General features: G+C 45.1%; 1 protein-coding gene across 3 annotated transcripts in view; it reads left to right on the forward strand.

Moving 5' to 3' along the window:
• The window catches only part of SLC4A4 (solute carrier family 4 member 4), a 199,524-nt gene that overhangs the window by 13,078 nt on the left and 173,340 nt on the right, over positions 1 to 13,106 (forward strand). Inside the window, exon 1 of one of the 3 annotated variants that reach the window (XM_054065584.1) lies at positions 2,597 to 2,614. The exons of the other annotated variants lie outside the window; for them this stretch is intronic. The gene's annotated coding sequence lies outside the window, so the exon portion shown is untranslated. Of the gene's footprint in view, positions 1 to 2,596; positions 2,615 to 13,106 lie in introns of those variants that run through there. 3 annotated transcript variants of the gene reach the window in all.

Raw genomic sequence — 13,106 nt, forward strand, 5'->3', positions numbered from 1 at the left:
AACAGAAACTGAGTCTCTAGCGTCAAGGTAAATAGATCCTCCAGTGCCTTTGGGATTTGGCTGTGGGCTGAGCGAGTGTGCCCCGGGTTCCGTGCTGGTGGGAAAATGTCTTGCGGGAAGAGCTTCTATGGTCCTCTGAACCTGAAGGAAAGGGATTAGGCTCTGGGGTTGTTCCATGCCTGAGTAATGCCACAGAAGAAAAGGAGAAGTGGTCCCTGCCGAGTGTAAAGTGTAGAGTTAACAATGGACACTGTGTCCGTGCTACTGTTGCAAAAGGTTTTAGCTTGGAGACCTGTCAGCATTTAATTACAGTTGACTTTTAAAACACTCTTTCTGGTACTTAAAAGAACATTTTATTATTAAATCTGTGCTTACCTTCACAGACTCAGGAATTTTGAGGGTTTGAATGGATTGCAGAGGCAATTAAGCACCTAAATCCCTTTTGAGATGAAACCATGCCAGTTCTTTCTGTAACAAGGGTGCACAGTGTTTATTCCTGCTTTTTGTACAACTGTGTTTTTTCCTTTCTTTCTTTTTTTTTTTTTACTAAATAGTCTTTTACCTCAAGCTAACTGCTTTTCTTTGATTGCTGCAGCCTTGTGACTGTTGTCTTCTAATTAGAAGGCACCTGGGAGTAATCTAGTCTAATGGTGATCTTCCTTCAGCATGCTGTTACATCACCCGCAAAGACGGGAGAGATAACCCTTTGTCCTAGGTCAGTTACTGAGTGTAGAGCAGCGTGAGCAAGCAGGAATGACTTCCACACAAACAATGTCTCGGCTCACTAGGGAGAGGGCTGGATGACCTCAAAGGAAGCTTGTTGCTCGGAGAAAGCAGATGTCCCACTGATGGAGTCCAAGCTTTGGAACAAAAAAGGCCCAGAAACAGACTGGTTTGGCTTAAGCGTAGGTGGTCTCCTGAGGCCATTTAGTGAGGTAGAAACAGTGATGGCTCCACAAGTCACGCTGCTGTTTGAAATTCCTCTTCCTGCTGTGGCTTCAGGTAACAGCTATGGTGTCCTCTAATGCTAGGTGTAATCCAAACAGCTGATGAGTGACCAGAGCTTGGATACAGACCCCATAGATTTTTGTTCCAAGCTGCCAAGCAGCTGAATGGATGCTGAAACAGGACTCATCTCAAAGGGTAGTACTGCCCCACACTAAAAAAGGAACAGTTTCTTCCACTGTTCCACACTGAAAATTAGAGTGTTCCCCTCTGCCTGTCCTGAGATAAGGTGGTCAAGATTTTCTGTCATCTGAAGCACTCTGGGACCAGCAGATTGGGAACTCTATACCTGTGGTGCCTATTAGCTCTTAACCCATGTGGTCGCTAACAGATTTCAAACCAGCGGCCTTCAGTGATGAAGGGAGCAGCTTGGAAATGTCAGGAGCTGTCTGGTTTGCTGTTCTCCTCGCTCAGTTTCTAGTTGTTATCAACGTAAGTTTTAACGCAGGCTCAGGTTCTTTGTCGGTCAGCGCTGGGTTCTGTAAAGCTTGCAGCTATGGAATCATGCCATATGAGGGAGATGCCTGATGGTGAATGATTTGTTTTTCTTTTATGTAAACCACTATTAACGCATATTTTAATTATAGTCTTTTTTTTCCCCTACCTGTTTTGTTTACGTGCTATTTAATAACCACTCATATCGCTATGCAGCCCCACTGCTGGCTGCAGGTGACTTGCCAAGCATCTCATTACATTGCCCGATTATTCCTGATATAGTTCTCAAAGAACACGAAACACCACTGTCCCAGGCTCGTGTGCGGTTCTCTCTTCACCATGGCAGAGGACTTGGAATGGAATGATCCTTAGGTCCATTTTGACCCAAACCATTCTATCATTCTGTGGCTCCTAATGTTTCAGAAATGCCCATCATCTGTGGTTATCAGTGCTGTTGGAGTTTATCTCCTTTGGAAACCAACTCCCACTTTCTTGGGGAAATAGCCTGCGCGATTGAAGCTGAGTGAGTTGAAGTACTTTGGGATTTCAGAGAAAGCCGCCCAAAGTGGGTTCCCTTGGGAAAGGCGCTTGGGATTAATTCAGAGCTCTCCCAAGTGTCGGCCAAAGGAGGGGCCACTGGATGGTGCTGTTGTTTTGTGGCTGGCCAGCATAAAAACTAGTTTCTTCAGCGGGAAGATCTGTATGGTTACGAAATTCCACGAGAAAGCCAGTCTTTCTACAAGGGAAGGGTCTGAGAGTCCAGACTGACAAGCAGGGTGGTGATGTTGAATGATGTTATATCGTTTTATGAGACAGTTAAGCCTCCTGCTCAGAAAGGAAAAGTTAAAAGTAGCATGGCGAGTTGTGAGCATTTGATAGTCGGTGATCATAAAGGCTATAGAGTGGGGAGCAACCAAGTGAACACCACCACTGGTCGGGATAAAAAACCCAAGTCTGGAAGGTACTGTGCAAGGATTTAATCTAAACAGATGTCTCTGAGCTTTCACCAAGTTGTGAATTTTTATTTCTATTAAGCTGCTGACCTGAAAATCCAAAGCGCGCTGAAGAGTTAAAAAGGAAGGAGAAGTCAGAAGTTGTTTTAGGAAGAGACTTTATCCCAGAGGGCAGAGTGTGTCCGTGTGCCGTAGGAGAGAATCTGCAGGCTTTTCCAGAGGTAAGGAATAACTAGTCCATGCAGTAATAAGAGAAGGAAAGCTGCGTGAATGTCCAGTTTATGTGGTTACTGAGGTCAAACCAGCAGCCCTTCAGGGAACCGCAGCGCCAAGCTCTGCAGAAACTTGCAGAAGCTGACCTCGTTCCCATTGCCAGCCTGGCCATGTCATTCGATCTGCCTTTTACCTTGCATTTCAGACAGGGCGGTTGCTAGCTGCCTGCCGGGTTAGGAGTTAAAAGGTTCACGACATACCATGTATATTTAAGGTATGGAGTTCTTTCAGAGGAAGAGCTTAGGATTGGACTGCTTCCAAAATGCAGTTTTAATGAACTGTGTGTGACTTCAGAAAGGAACAATTTCTTCCTGTGTTTTGTCGCTGTTCTCCTAAAAACACGGTGTATCTGTGTGTGTATCTACGTACATGCATGTGCGTGTTTCATCACTGCTTTGTGCAGTGTCAGGACACGGACTGTGGTGACCTCTGATTGTAAAATCAAGTTGCAGAATCATTGGTTTAAGGACTGACTTGCCTCCTCTCTCTGTTTTTCTGTTTGTCTACCAGTTTGGGCTAACTGTTTGCAAATTCCTTGAACCCAAAAGTGTTTGGGAAAGCTGAGAAGATGGAGTGAAGTGTTTACTGCAGGAACTTGGGACTAGCTGGCTGCATGAGATGGAGTGCTTCAGATGCAGTTAGGCTTCCAGAGGGGTACTTGCTCAACAAGAGCTGTGAGGATGTAGCTGCGCTGTTTTGCCCCTGGCATTCAGGGAAGAGCTTACTGCCTTTTCAGCTCATACTCTTGGCATTCGCTGCAAATTCCTGTCTGAATATTTGTAGCTTTCCATGTTAAGGTCCATGCAAAGATGTAGGAAAGGTATTAGGAGCTAGTGATAGCCAGAGAGCTGATGATATAGCCGAAAGTGAATGCTGAGATGGTGCAGGGCGTCACTTTCTTCTTACTTTTTAGTGTGCTGTAAGCTGTTTTCCCTGCTTGGTAGTGTTTGGAAAAAACACAGCTTATTTCTGTACAAGAAAGCAATGCTGAGTGGTACAAACAGTGTTGTTTCATCAGCTAGTTTTGATTTCTCCGTTCTCGGTGAGGAACTTTGGCCATGCGTTCTTGTCACCGTGCCTTCTGTCACCTTGTGAATAAAGCTGGCGTGCCTAACAGCAAGAGAGAGCGCCTTAAAGTTGCTGTGGGAACAAGTTTGGAATATGGCATGTTCAGAGTGTCAGTGGGATAATAAAGATTGTGCTCAGCCAAGCAGAAATGCAGATTTCACTGTGGGGCAGGATCAGCTCTACAGCAATGAGCTCACTGTAGCTTCCAGTGATGGAATTTCAAGTTGTCTCACGTTTAGTGCATGGAAGATAACACCGGGAAAGTAAAGCTGCTTTCCTTGCCCGGCTGCTTTCCTTTCTCAGCCAGAGTGCGTCCGAAAAGTCACCATGGTCATAGGCCATGCGTTTCTGTCTCCCTGGGCTGGCAGCGAGGGCATCTGTAATGTTCAATAAGGCCTCCCAAAGCTGCTTGGGCTGCTGGTTAGAGGGAGCTGTGTGGGTGACGAGGTGCTGCTGGTAGAGGGGGCAGGAACTGGAAGAGGATGTGGGTCACATTTTTTTCAAATTCTTGGTCACGTATGGGTTAGGGCATGGTGCCACTGGAAAAGGAGATGGCGCTTCAGGTTTAGTCATGCCCTCTGCTTATTATAGTTGTGTTGTGGGATTCCAACAGCTTGCCAACTGCGAGCGCCTGTCATTAGATAGTCATCCCAGCAGCAGAGCCATCTGCCTCGTGGGTGGGAAGAGCCGCTGACCGCTGCCCGGAGGCTCCGGGTGGGGAGAACTGATGCACAGACAAGTGACACGCTAATCCTGAGTAGGGAGGGGGCAGTGATGCCAGCCGTGCAGGACAGGGACGGGGCAGGTGTTGGCAGACCTGGGGGCTCCCCAGAACAGGATTCCTCTACTTCTGCCGGTGCTGGCCCTGCTCTCTCACATCGGTAAACGCTTGGGCTGAGCCTGAATAGGAATAACACAGCTGAGAATCTAATTCTGCTGTGCCTAAGTGTGTGTGAGGGTCATCGGGGAGGTTAACGTGGGTGTTTCTGCAGTGTAAGCTGCATGCAGGAAAACTCTCCTGGGCAAATTCCTGCTTGCTTGCTGAATGCTGACTGCAAGAATAGCAAAGAGAGCCCGGGAGAGCTCTCCAGGGAGTGAGCAGCAGGATGGGCTTAGGAAGGACAAAGCACTATGCGGCAGCTTGCTTTTCAGCAGCCGGTATCTTCTAATATGAAATTACAGCCCAATTCTATACAGAGAATATAAAAAAAAGAGTAGTGAAAGTGGCTTTCAATGCGAATGGCTGACTTTGCGTTCTGTTTTTAGCTGGGCCTACTATTAACTTTGGATTTCCTCAGGTGATGAAGGCATCACAACTGCCTGTTTTTGAGAATCAGACTGGCATTTGAATACAAGCTCCAGTCTTTTTCTGTAAGCGTGATGCAGAGTGTTCTCACCAAACTGTGAGAAATTCCTTCTCACTGTGGTGTTTAATTTATGACCGGCTGCACTGAAGGATGGCCTCTTTCTGGTGTGCTATTTAGTGACTGTTTTAGTAGATGAACTCTCCAACTTAGCAACGTGAACTGTCTTTCTGGCATAATATTCTAAACCCCTATTAAAACAGAAAGAATTGTATCACTTAATGTGATCATTTTGATTTATTAACTAGAGGTAGGTGTTAACTCTTCCGGCTGGAAGCTGATAATGTTTATCATTAAATGGAGATGATGGCACATAGGTTTAGGAGGCTTGGAATCTAATAAATACACAGCCCATAAATATTTACGGCCCATTGCGTCGCGTTCAACCTTTAGCACATCCTTAAGCACTGTTAAGTTGAAAATAAATTAAAGCAGTTCTAGGAAAACAGCTTAAACAGATCTGGGAAATTCAGCACTTATGGAAAACGAGAATGAGATTTGAAGTCGATGCAAACCGTCCAGAGGGTACCTGTTCCTCTGTCTCTATGGTGACATTTTTTCATGTCCCAGAATCATGTTGGGAATACCTTTTCCTGCTTCCCAAGGCGAATTTGCCAAGCAGGTGGTAGATTCTTGAATAGAGGTTTCAAGTGGAGCATGGTTTATCAGGGAGTGATGCATTCCTGGTGAGTCTCTTTTAAATAAGCTGAAGGTTTGGAATGTAGTTGGTGTTTGTTCTCACATTGTAGAAAAACGAGTATCTAAAAGAACTTCCGAGCAGATGTGCAATGTCTTGTTGCCTTGGAAAATGTCTCTTAGGAGTTGTTTCGCTTTTTGAGAGTGAAGTCTTCTAATGGGAGGGACAATGCAGCCAACGTATCCTTCACACTGGCGGTGCATGTCTGTCCTTGAGGTTTTGTAGTGGAGAAGAAAATTCCTTTTGGTTTTGTGTATTTATCAGTTTGAAGGACAGAATGTGTTTGGGATGACTGTGAAGTGGAGAGGAAGGGGTTTCTATCATATTAAACCCAAGTTTTTCCAGGGCTTATGATCCCCCATCCATAGACCGTGGTGGTGTGGGTTTAGCTTGTAGTGCCAACAGTGGTGTTTTTGGATTCCTTATCTTTTGTCTCTTTCCTGCTAGTTGGCAGCTATTTCTGTGTTAGAAGTCATAACATGAAACACCTTAAGAGGGCTGGTCCCTACAACAATAAACAACAAAAAGGAAAAACTGAGTTCTTTCTCCAGTAGAAAATCAAAGCTAAGCTGAGCTTCCAAGCCATTTTGCAATGTCCTTGATAACAGGAATAACAATAGAGGTCACGAGAGCTTTGTCATCCTGAGACGTGACGTCGCTTGCTTAGCAAAGTGCAGCCTGCTGAGACTCAGATCAGGTACGTCTGATAACGGAGGTGGAACAGTTGTGTTTATTTCTGGGATTTGTCAGAGAACCTGTTTCTGTCCTTTCTCTTCTGTTAACAGTCAGGCATTTGTTTACATGGCCCAGAATTCCATGGCTTCTCCTGCAAAATGGAGCTGCTGTATCTGAACACTTAGTAGCTTTCCTTTCCCTTTCGTGTGCCAGTAGTATGAGGCCTGGATGGAAGGGGAATGGGATATTCCTGATCTAAGATTATACTGCTGCCAAAAGGGGCAGTTTCACCTTGATCCTTCTGGCGCGTTCCTGCCCCCTTGCCCATCATGCTGATGTGGGGGGGAGCAGAGGAAGCTGGGACTAAGCCTCAGAGTCCTTGTTACTTCACTTCCTGCCCGCAGCACAGTTTAGAGAGGTTATTTTTCTTGGTAGGTGACCAAATCTGGGGTCTGGTACAGCTTTGGATGAATTGCTTTTGAGGGTGTCTTGTTACCTTACAGTGAATTAAACCATAAATGTTGGTGCTTTAAGATATAATTTGGGGAGGATATTGCATGTTATGGAATATCACAGTGACGTGGAGGACATGGAAATGTGTCAAGCTCTTCACAAAAGGGTCAGCAGTATGGTTTTTGCCTTGCGTGCTAATGCATACTGAAAAAAACCCCAAAGAAATCAAGAATCTCATTGATACCTTACACTATGGATAAAGTGTGTGCTGAAAAAACTAAATGCTTAAGTGTGTGTCCATGACTGGGTGTTTTTTATGTTTGAGCACTTCTGTTATAAAGTATTGGCAGCTAATTTGGAAACTAATTGAGAGCGACACGGATTGGTTTGAAGTGCAGACAATGGATACAGAAGGCAGTGACCTATTTGGGCAAGTGAAATGAAGAAGCAGCAGGCAGTCTGACTACACCAGCACAACCTGTTATTGCAAACCTTCACTCCCCCTGTTGGACGTTACAAAATCGCTAACAATGTGTAAATTGGAAAAGGTCTTCAGTTTAGAAATCTGATTGCAGATTATTTGAGTTGTTTTTTGTTTTGCCTTTTTTGATTTTTGACTCATCTGGCTGTGCAACCAAAAATCTATAGCAGAGCTGGCTTTGTTACATCTGTCCTCAGGGGCTTGGACAATGCGGGACAGAAGGTCTGAGGGCAACAAAGCTCTTTTCTGTTTTGTTCTTTTTAGTCTCCTATGCTGCAGCTAGATCTTCACCATCGATTCATTAATTGGGAAAGGAATAGAGCAAGGAGAGATTTGATGCTCACTGATGAGAAGCTGCATCAAATGCTGTCTATCACTTCTTGTTCATTGTTAAATTGCCTTTTCTGGTGCTGTGTGTGCGATGACTGTTACGGTGTGATGAGTGGTTAAATAGGAACAACCTGCAACAAGAGTGATGGGTCGTGTATCCTTAAGGAGGAGGTTAAGCTCAGGAGAGCAGGACAGGCCAGCAGAATGGAATACCACGAGATAAAAGAAAGCTGGGGAGGGACTTTGTACAAAGGCATGTAGTGTTAGGGCTAGGGGGAACAGCTGTAAATTGGAGAGGGGAAGATTTAGACTAGACATTAGGGGGAAATTCTTAACTATGAGGGTGGTGAGGCCCTGGCCCAGGTTGCCCAGGGAAGTTGTGGCTGCTCCATCCTTGGAGGTGTTCAATGCCAGGTTGGATGGGGCTTGGGCAGCCTGAGGCAGTGGGAGGTGTCTCTGCCCATGGCAGAGGGGCTTGGGATTAGATGGTCTTGAAGATCTCTTCCAACTCCAACTATTCTATGATTCTATGATTCCGGATGCTTTTGTAGTTTTAGGCACTGCTCCAAAGGTCGGCTGTTGTTTTAATGCTTCCAAAAATGCTTGGTCACAAAATAAATGTGGGCACTAAACATTACTTCAGTGGTTATAGCTGCCTGACTGATTGGTAAAGAACATTGGAGTTGTTTCTCTTGCTGCTGGAACGCAGCCTATCCAGGGAGAGAGGCTGAAGCTTGGTCAGCAGCTGGGAGATCTGCGGCACTGTGGGACTTCACAGGAGGGATCGGTAAAGCTGCAGTGCAGTCCTCTGACTCCGGTTATGCCGTTGTACATGGGAAAAGATATAGGTAATAACTTTCCTTAAGGCCACGTGAGCTGTGTTCCATGTTATGTTCTGCCATGGCACCTTTGGCAGTAATAAAAGACACTTCTATTGGTGATCAAAACTGCCCTCGGAGAAATCTAGCTGCCTGAGGGGTAGGCTGGCTCATGGTTTGTCATGTTGGCTAATGACATGAAGTGTGATTAGAGTGACTCAAAGGGGAACCAGGATGCCACATCGTAAATCCTGCTTCTTGGTCTTGATTGATGTTTTGAGGGAGATCCTTCCTCAGCCTTAACTAAAACCTCCTCTTGTCAGTTGGCTGATAGCACAGGTGGGAAATGGATCTGCAGAAGGATGAAGCAGGTGAAAGAAGATCCTTTCAAAGAGCTGTCCAGACATGTTTTCCACTTCAGAAATGTCTGGTTAGATTTAGGTGAATTTATTGCATGTGCGAGAAGATATCTGTAGTCCTGGAGATTGCAGGACTATTGACCCATGCATGGGTTCACTGCTGGGGACTCACAGGACATCACCGTCCTCCTGTTGTAGAACACTGCAGTATGATCAAGTGACCGAGTTCGGTTTCCCCAGAAAGCAAGAATTGGCTTCCTTTGCCTTAAAAACCTGTTTTTTTATGACTCAGAGAAGCTCTTCTGAACCCCAGTCGAAAGGTTTTGGGTCTCCCTTTTACAAGTGTGTTTACACAAAGGAATGTGTTGAGCACATTTAGGTTTTGCTTTGTGTGGTTGCCATGTAGTGCTTTCTGTTCCAACTGCTTAGACTTGCAAACGGTATTGCATGAATGTCACAGATGAAATTCTGTGGGTTGCCATGCTTGTGACACATTCACGCTCCTTCCTGGTATTCAGTAAAACCAGTGGACTTGAAATAAATAATGTTCAACTGCTCTAATTTTAGCATAAAATTAAGATAACTCGACTAGCGTTATTGTTCCAAAGAGCGTAACATTGCCCAAGAAACCAGCAGGACTCCTAGATGTGTTCTGTTGGAGAATGTTCACACAGTGTCCTCCATAAACTGTTGTCTGTTGCTACGATACAATCACAGAAGATCAAATGGTGGATAAACATTGCACAACTCATCAAAGAGATCGGGTAACACATATAGGTAAGGGGTGGAAGTAACTGTGGCATTGGTAGGAACTTGGGGAGGGGTAGAGGTGTGAAGCTGGAGAACAGCGCTGGGGAGCAAGGCGGAGGCAGAGGAAGAACCTTGACGGTGCAGGGAAGGAGAGGATGACGCAGCATTAAAGCCATATAGGCAGAGAGGAATGGACATCCTAGTTAAAACAGTGGCAAAAGTTGCTGTAGGGATCTCCACACGTGGCACTTGTTTTGCTCCCATGCTATCTTAGAAGGATTTCTTCCTCTTCCCTCACAAAGGAGCCTGGAGAGCTTCCTTGGGAAACACTCCTACAAAATTTTCTCTATAAAATATTCCCCCTGTCGGAGATTCTTTTAACAACTGTGAATGCTTTTTTGTACTTCATCCTCTCTTGTTTAGTGCGATCCTTCTTCATTTTAAGAAGACGCCCACTCTTGGTGATGGCTGCTCTCAACAATGTGCAGTTGTCACTGTGTCGGAGCAGCCAGGTAACAACAGGGTTGTCACCATTTCCCAAATCACCCCAGACTCCTGAGAGTTGTTTGTTTCTTTCATGTATTTATGCAGATTTATTGTGTCCATTCTTGTCTTCCCTTAGCAGAAAGATCAAACAAAAGATAAAACGCTCACGCCTGCAGCAGCGCTCCCTCGTTGCCTAACTGCCTATTCTTCTTCTTCCGGACGCACCTTACTCCATCCCACACAGGGGAAAGTGCTTTGGTAAATAGATCAGCTTTGTGCTACATTCTCGGGGTCAACAGAGTCTGGCAGGTTGATAGAAGAGGGAGGAATATCCAGAAAGCTGCTAAATCAGTACTGAAAACATCTTGCCACTCAAACTAAAGTGAGAGGGAGTAATATAAACTCTTTGGTGAGTAAGAAAATGCTTTGGCAGGTTTGTCAGCCTGGGGCTTGTCTGAGTCAACGGAGGATTTCAAGGGATTTTGGGAGAAGTGAATCCCCCTTCTTACTTTACTGGGTGCTGACTCAGAGAGAATGCTCACCAAATTGACTTAAAGTGCACCGCTTTTCAGTAGAAGGAGGAGAAAGCTCCTGTTAGAAAGAACTGCAGAGACCATTGCGGAGCTCTTTTCTGGTAACCTTTTAATAATGCACAGCAGGACTGCAAGTAGCAGCGGACGAGTTCCTGGGCTTCGGAAAAAATGAAGCCTATTTTCTGAAGCTGGGCTGCTTCAGTCGGTGACACTTGTGTCATGTAATGTTCTACTGTGTTCTGGTGACAGTTCTATGAATGTGACAACTGGATGTCAGCTCAGCAAAGAAGCAGCCTGCTTATGTCTTTGCATCACAGAAAAATCCCCTTCTGATTTGAGTTTTGTTGGTTTTAGTTTATTACTCATGCTCAAGTGTAAGAAGAAATACTACCGAGCTAATTATAATTACTTAATGAGATCCTGCAGCAAATCCTGCAATCAATTTAGAGGATATGAAAAGCTACAATACCAGCAAGGATAGAGTGAAATCTTGTATGTGTAGCTGGAAGGGGAAGGGAAACCAAGATGGAAAAAAAGTAATACTTCGGGGTAGAATGCCCCAGGAATTTGATATGGGTGGGATTCAGGGAAGGAAGTCCCGGAGGTACCGCTCTGTTCAGCTCTTTCTGCATGATCGATTACGTGCCATGCTTAATAAAGGGGAGAATAACAATGCAAGAGATCTCTGTGCTCTGACCAGCTTCAATACTTCCATTTGTTCCCTGGTGAGGAGGACCTAATGGGCAAAATCGCTGACATGGGAAAACCAGGGAGCGCTGCAGCTCTGGTGATGCGTTCTTTTACATTGACTTGGAAAGGGAAGTCATCCCTTGCAGATGACTTTCATGGCTGCGCTCTCCTCCCGCGCTGCCCCTCTGTTTCCAATGCTCAGGCTCCATTAACAAATGCTTTGTACCCAATTCCCTGGGCAGTCCCATGGGCTCTTTCTGCTCTGAGCTTTGCAGCACGGCTATAAGAACTGGAAAGAGGGAAATGCTTGCAGGGAACTAGTAGGATCTGGGCTTCCTTTTATCCCACTTGAGTGCCAGTAGCTGGAAGAAGAGAACAAAGCATGGTACAAGCAGTGATCAGGTGGTTTGGTGGTGAAGGGGAGGTGGAAAAGGATGGGTGATGTTGGTGGAGAGGGGATATTGATTGATAGGCATTTAAATAGGGTTTGGGTGTGCTGTGATTGTTTAGCTTGAATGTAGATAGTTTCTCTGGTTCGAGTGGGTGATGCACACTCTCTGTGAGTTTGGTGCAGCTTTACAACTGAATTGCAGCAGAGTCTGTGAGGATGTGGTACTCAAACCATGGTGCCCTCCTGCAAGGCCAGGCCCAAAGAAGCACTGAAACAGACCTGTGAGTATTCTGTTGATGTTTGGGAACTTGGTGATGTAGCCATCGGAGCAGGAATTTCTGATGAACTTCCTAGTTGTGCAGGAGTGTGAACCGTTTCAAAGTGCCGGTCTGTGTCCTGAGTGTGAAATAGGTCTTAGAAAGCTGTTGTGTAAAAAAAGATCTCACAAAATTACCTGCTAAGCGGTGTCATTGCTGTACCGTTAGCAACAGGCGTGAGTGGTGTTATTTTGCGGGAGCAGGTTTTGGACACTGTTGTGATGTGGTTAGCTCCATCTCCTGTGTCTTTCCTGATTGTGATTCTCTCTGTCACCAAGTGCTTAAAAACATCATCTTGTAAGCACATAACTGGAGGGTTTGTTGTTGTTAAACTGCATTGCAGTCCCTGGTTTGCAATGCATCGGAGGAGTGAGCAGCAGAAGATAGATAGAGATCCCGGAGGAGCCATAGAAATTCCCAAGTGCTTTCAGGGGACAAAAGAATTTTTGCTTGGTGGTGTGGGCAGGGTTCTGACCAAAGGAAAATGAGGGGACCTGATTGTTTTGGAACAGTGGGGCTCTGTATATGTGATGCTTTATCCCTCCTTGTTTTAGTTCCTTTCATTTCCCTGTTGAGATGTAATTTGTCTAGAAGCTCTTCAAGGCAGGGGTTCTCCCACTAGCAGCCCAACAGGACTGTGAGCTCCTTGAGACCAATAAAGGTCAGTAACACATGTGCTGTCTGCCTGTACGGAGCCTTGAGTCGGTCCAGCTGATGTCTTTGAAACAGCGCCTTCCTCTTGCTCTGGAAAAAGCAAGCTCAAATGTTTTAAAAACCCAAGGTTTGATATTTTTAACTCGATGCATTAGATTTGTCAAGTTATTTTTATGTGCTGTCTACTGTAGCTTGTGTAAAACCTGCAGTGACAAAATATGCTGACAAATAAAATGCTTTTGGCTTTCAGCATTTCAAAGCTACTTCAAAAAAATAATCCTAAGTCTTTAATTTCATTTACTACTTGATGTCTTACACACTTCAAACATTCTAAAAACAAAGCAAGGAGGGGGGGAAAAAGGTAACAGGCCAAT

Source organism: Cuculus canorus, chromosome 4, assembly GCF_017976375.1.
Source record: "Cuculus canorus isolate bCucCan1 chromosome 4, bCucCan1.pri, whole genome shotgun sequence".
Lineage (NCBI taxonomy): Eukaryota > Metazoa > Chordata > Aves > Cuculiformes > Cuculidae > Cuculus > Cuculus canorus.